Source organism: Canis lupus, chromosome 29 (assembly GCF_003254725.2).
Source record: "Canis lupus dingo isolate Sandy chromosome 29, ASM325472v2, whole genome shotgun sequence".
NCBI lineage: Eukaryota > Metazoa > Chordata > Mammalia > Carnivora > Canidae > Canis > Canis lupus.
The window spans coordinates 22,627,237-22,633,864 of NC_064271.1; positions in this window are offsets into that span (position 1 = coordinate 22,627,237).

Sequence of the window (6,628 nt, forward strand, 5' to 3'; positions counted from 1 at the left end):
ATTTTTTCAAAATTTTCTACACCTCTTTCTTCTTCTGGAACCTCTATAATGCAAATGTTTGTTCACTGGATGCTGTCCAAGAGATCTCTTAATCTATTCTCATTTTTTCTTTTTGCTGTTTAGTTTGTCTTCTATTATCCTTTTAGATCCTGGTATATTCTTCTGGATCCTTTAATCTAGTGTTGATTCCCTCTAGTGTTTTTTACTTCAACTAGTTATTGTATTCTTCAACTATGATTGTTCTTTTTAATATTTTTTATCTCTTTATTGAACGTCTCACTGAGGTCAATTCTTTTCTCCAACTCAGTATCTTTGTGATCATTACTTTAAATTCCTTATTGGCCTTTGCTTGTGTTTCACTTAGTTATTTTTCTTAGTTTCTTGTTCTTTCTTTTGGAACATAGTTCTAGCGTCCGTTTTGCTTGACTTTGTTTCTATGACTTAGATGAAATGGCTACATCTAAAATCGAAGTAGTGATCTTGTGTATGGTGTTCCCTTATGCAGATTATGTGTGCTTAGTGACTTCTGCTGGCTAGCTGACTATGCTAGTTATTCTTTTGAACTGTGACAGGTCTCCATTTCTCTAGATGTTCTTTGTTGTTCAGTAGCTGTTCAGTCAGTCCTCAGTTCTTCCTCAGGAGCAATTGTTCTGTTAATACATGTAATTTGGTATGTTTATGGAGGAGGGGAGTTCAGAGTCTTCTACATTGCCACCTTGAACTGGAACCTCTCCGTTTAATTTTTTAAATCTCAAACTGTTTTTTCTTTTTTTTTAAAAAAAGATTTTACTTATTCATGAGACACACAGAGAGAAGGCAGAGATATAGGAAGAGGGAGAAGCAGGCTCCCCGCAGGGAGCCAGTGTGGGACTCCAGGATCATACCCTGAGCTGAAGGCAGACACTCAACCACTGAGCCACCCAGGCATCCCAGCCAAAATGTTTTCTATAGCATCAGTTCCATTTTACACTCACACCTGGAATTTATCTTTCAATTTTTACACATCTAGGCCAACATTTATTATTGTTCCTTTAAAAAATATTATACCTATCACAGTGGATGTGAAGCAAGTATCTTACTGTGGTTTAGTATTTCCATGATGACTTGAGCAGGTTTGTATGACTTGTCATTTGTGTATCTTCTTTGGAAAAGTGTTTATTCATAGACTATTATTTTTCATGGGAGAACATCATGGATCATTGGGGACGCCCAGGTGGCTCAGCTGGTTTAGCATCTGCCTTCAGCTCAGGTCATGATCCCAGGGTTCCTGGGATCGACCCGCGACATCAGGGTTCCTGCTCAGTGGGGAGCCTGCTTCTCCCTCTCCCTCTGTTGCTTTCTCACTTTCTAATAAATAAATAAAATCTTTAAAAAAAAGCTCATTAACAATGATCTTGAACCTAGCTTTCCTGTCTTCCCATTCATTACTCTTCCCTGCAAGAGGTAGACCAATGATGTGCAGATATCTCCAGTTAAGCTCAGACTAATCTTTTATTTCAACATTCATATATTGGTAGTTAAAACAAAATTTAAGGTTGCAATGGAATATGACTAAGACATTACCTTTACACACCAGTGCACTTAACTCTTTTTTAAAAAATATTTTTTGAAAGATTTTATTTATTTATTCTATTATTTATTCTGTGAGAGACACAGAGAGGCAGAGACACAGGCAGAGAGAAGCAGGCTCCATGCAGGGAGCCCGACATGGGACTCGATCCCAGGTCTCCAGGATCATGCCCTGTGCCAAAGGCATGTGCTAAACCTCTGAGCCACCCAGGGATCCCTGACTCATTTTTTGAATGTCTGCTGTGCTGGGCACTAAGAAAGGTAACAGATAATCCTACCTAAAAAAAAAAAAAAAGTTCTTCCCCCTTCATTCTTGCTGTCTTACCTAGTTTTTAGAAGATGCACATAAGGCAAAAATTGCTACTAGGAAAAGAATGGTAACAGTTGCATTAAAAAAATAAATCATGTAAACTGTAGTTTCATTAGTGTCACAAGCTTCTGACCTATTATAACTTCAGTATAGCCATTTCATTACTCAGTGTAACTTCCTGGACTCAATTCTTTAGGAAAAGGTTTTCATCAGAGTACCTTTAGTGTTTAAGGATGGTGGTACCTTATCAGATAAAGCCTATTCTTGCCCAGAACAAGAAAGTCATCTTTCAATGTGATGTTGAAAACAAAACCAAAATGCTGGAAACAAAATGCTTAAACACTGTCTATTTTAAGCAAAGTAACAGAGATGTGTTGCATTGTTAGGCAGCAATTTCATAAAACCCATTTGAATTACAACTTTGATGCTGCTATGTTCTTATATTTAGCTTTGTGACCTGAATGCCATGCTACCTGAACCAGATTACTGGCTACGTGAGAAAGCTACTCTAATTCTTCTAGTTATATACCTTCTTCCTCTACCAGCCTGGCCACTTAGCTCTATTCAATAGGTCTAGATAAAAACCATTGGACTGTTACATAACACTTAAAGAAAAGCATCTCCCACTAATGAGGCTATTCAAAAGAACATTTATTATAAGCTCTAAAGTCCAGAAACATTTTGAGCAACAACAGCCCTAAGTGAAGGATAATGTTCATTTGGATAGAAATATTAGGTATTTCTTAAGCACTTACTATTTCGTAGGCACACTTCATGCATTACCTATCTTAATTCCACCATTTCAATATTCTGTATATTGTTTACTTCAATACTCTAACATGACTTCCTTTACTGTATGTAGCATTCATAGGTCATCTCTAGAATCTAAGCACTAGGTTTGTTCTAATTTGAACTACAATCTGAATCTAGTATCTTACCATAAATTAGCTTGTGACTTTTTGGACTATAAATTTTATCTTGGATCTTCATCAAAGTAAAAACCAAACAGCAAACGGCAAATACTGTTTGATCTAAACGATGGCAGTAAGAAACTAAAGAAACATGCGTTTCCAAAAGTGGCTGAATAAAAATTACAGAAAGACAAATTGTCTTTATTAGTCTGAAGAAAATGTACTTTCTGATTCAAAATTATACTTGAGATAGATTCACAGAAATGACACTACACTGACTCAAAAGTAAAATATATTTGATAATTTTGCATCAAAACTTAACATGCTTTATAGCTAAAATCCTAGTATTACCAAAAACAAAAACAAAAACCCCTAACAGTGCATCTACCATCAGTTGATATGCATAGACAGAATTAATCACAAGCCTTACAAGTACAGGATATAAAAAGCTGATTAAAAGGTTTTAGACAATTTTGGTCGAATATAAAGTCATGAAATTTGAATTTTTCTTATTCTAAGCTATCATTATGTACATGCTTCTCTAATAATGAAGCAATGGATCTTATCACAAATAAAGGTCTTAACATATAAACTTTTATCTAGGTAAATATTACAAAAATTTTTATATTAAAAATGACTAAGCATCTAGTAATACAGAGAGGAAAAAGATCTAATTCTGATATTCTTGGGTCCTATATGAGAGTACTAACACAAAACTTCTAGAACAATTTGATGAGTAAGACAAGTTTTATCTCAAAGCAACTTTTAAAATTTCCCAATGTTTTAAAAGACTTGGGGGAATGGAGGGACCAACTAAGGGAATGTAGAGGAAGGAAACAATATTCCAACAGGGCATTGAAAAAAAAAAGGCTTGCTTTCAGTTAGAAATACATGAAGTAAGTAAATTACATATGTATCTGTTTCAGTTTAAGTTACTACCTTAGAGTATGAATGAAAAATGAATTTTGGGTTGGTCTTGCATTATATGATACTGGTATGAAAATAGCCAATATTCCCTTTATATTAATAAATATGGATAATCAAAACTAAAATTGGATTTTCTTTATATAGCAGGCAATAGAAAACAAGGATTCTAAATTAATTCTAAACTAACCATTAATATATTTAGTACTGATATGTGGTATTTAATGCTTAATCAAAAGCAGCAAACTGGAAATTTAGAGTATTATTATTTAAGCGATGCAGCAAGAAAGCCATTTTTCTCTTTTATAATCCTTCTAATCTTATCATCTATGTTTGCAATTTTGGATTTAAGCAATATCTACAAACACAATCTTGTTTGTTCATTAAAAAAATTTATGTGGTAAACATTATTACCCTATTAATGTGCAATCTCCTAATTTTTTAAATATGAAATTAAGGCCCAGTAACTTATTCAAGATCACAAGACTAGTTAACAAAAGATTTCAGACTTTAACGCCCAGTTTTGTGCTCTAACATACCAAAAATAATGATAGGTTAATAAATAATTGCTTAAAGAAGTCATGGTGGGGGGGGGGGACACCTGGGTGACTCAGTGGTTGGGCATCTGCCTTTGGCTCAGGGATGATCCCAGGGTCCGGGATCAAGTCAGAAAAGAAATTATTGGGTACAATATTTAAGAGTTTAACCTAATAGAAATGTATAATCTTGACATAAATATGACTGGCCTGGAATTATAAGAGATTTATATATATATACACATATGTATGTTTGTACATATAAAAATCAATGGCATTTACTGATTTCCAGATTGATAAGTGTTTTATCAAACTTAGAGGTAACCAATCAAAAGCTCTACTTAGCACTGCTAAGTCTGGATACATCCAAGCTTTGTTAAATTGAATAAAATTTCTTTATAGAAAATTATATAGATAGCAATTACTAAGATTAAATACTGTTCAACCTTTAACAGCAGTTTTATATTATTTCTCAGAGTATTTGCACTATTTTGAAAGAATTGATAAATTTAGCAATATGGCTCACACTAATGACCATTCCATGCACAGCAAAATGTCTCTAAATATATTTTTTTTAACATGAACTTAATTTACTGCTTATGGTAAACTGTTTTTCTTAGTACCAACAAGACTTCAAAAGTAAGCAGATGTCATTTGTCAATAATTGCATGAAGAATAAGCAATCTAAAAAGCATTAAATAATCTTAGTACAGAAATATTAACTAAATAAAACAGAATTTTGTGGTAATAGTTTATGTGCAGAAAAAGAAAGGTTGGGCAGATTTGCCCATAATTTGAAAAGTAAACTAATTACCAAGTGTCAGAAAGCTATTTTCAGTGCTATATAAAATTATCTCTTTCCTGCTATTCATATAGCAAAACGTCCTGAAGTAAGTAGTTTTATGAATTCTCAGAAGAGAAAAATTAAAGTTAAAAAGATCAAACACCAAGTGTTCATCAAACCTTTCAGTCAAGAGCCTTTATTAACATGCAAGTATCATTTGCCGCAAGATATACAGTTTTTCCTAATCTTTCAGTTCTATTTCAATATTTTAAACTTAAGGTTACTTCTAGATCTAGCATAAAGTAACCTACTAAAATTGGTCAAAGTTGAACTTTATTCTAGTTGTCACTTTGACCTTTAAGATCATCATTTAGGTTTTTGACATTATTTGTCAGCAAGTAGTAGAATATAATTCTTGTACTTGATAATCTTCTATACTAAAATATGTACCAGTATGTCTTGAGAAGTTACTAAAATATATGCAATTAACATATTTAATTGCTTTCAGTAAGCTGAAAGTATGTTAGGTCTTCTATGAGGAAAAATTACTTTTATAGATCTTGGTTTATGTTTTTTACAGGTTCCAGAAAAACTGGTCCATATTAAAACTAGTCTTAAAGAACTAAGCTGAAGGCTTAAATATATATCTCCTATAATGACAGCTTTGATTTACTACTAAGAGAGAGAGAATAATAAACCTTACTCCAGTGCTTCTTTTCCCATGCCTAAGCAGGGGTGCTCTGTCAGTTTTTCAAAGTTTTGTCTGTTTAGTATAAAAGCTGATTGACCTCTTTATAAATCTGATTTCAGTAGAAGACCCACAGATTATGGGTATCATACTTATTGGGACATATTTTAATTAATAGAAGATAATTCATATACTATCAAAGTGCATTATAAGATTTGCACTGCATCTCTCCACATTTTAAATTTTTTATAACATTTCAGTTGGTTGGAGGAAGACTGGAATAGTTCAGAAAAGTCTAGCTTTTAAGAGCTGAATAAAGTCCATAATGAGTCTTTCAGAACATACTTAAATAATCAGAAGTGCAGTCACAACAAGGGACTATGTAAGAAGGATGAATATTGCAAAGAAAGCTTTATAGTCAATGAAATACAGTACTTTGGATTGGCCAAAATGCACAATGTACATGAAATCAGTCATGTAGCTTACTTGTTGACTGTGTGGCTACAGTTCAAAAAGTGATTGCTCCAAAAGCTGTGCCTAGTAATCTTCCAAAATTGCTTTTAAATAAAGTTCTTAAATTGTAGCAATAAACAAAAAGACAAGACACACTTAAACAATACTGCAGTTTATCAAAAAACACATAAGAAATTTCAACTCTTATGTCTTTGACAGTTATAAAAATCAATGTTTTGGCTAAGTTATAAACATGTTTATAATGCATTTGCATAACTCTAGTAATGCTAACGGCTATAAGATCAGAATAGGTTTTAAAAAAAACTAAAACCACAAAAATATGTAGCCCCATTATTTACCTGTAGAATATGTTCATTTCTGCTTAAATTTCAGTACTTACTGTATCACCACTAATCTAAAAAAATCACATCCAAAGGATAAGGCAAAACCACC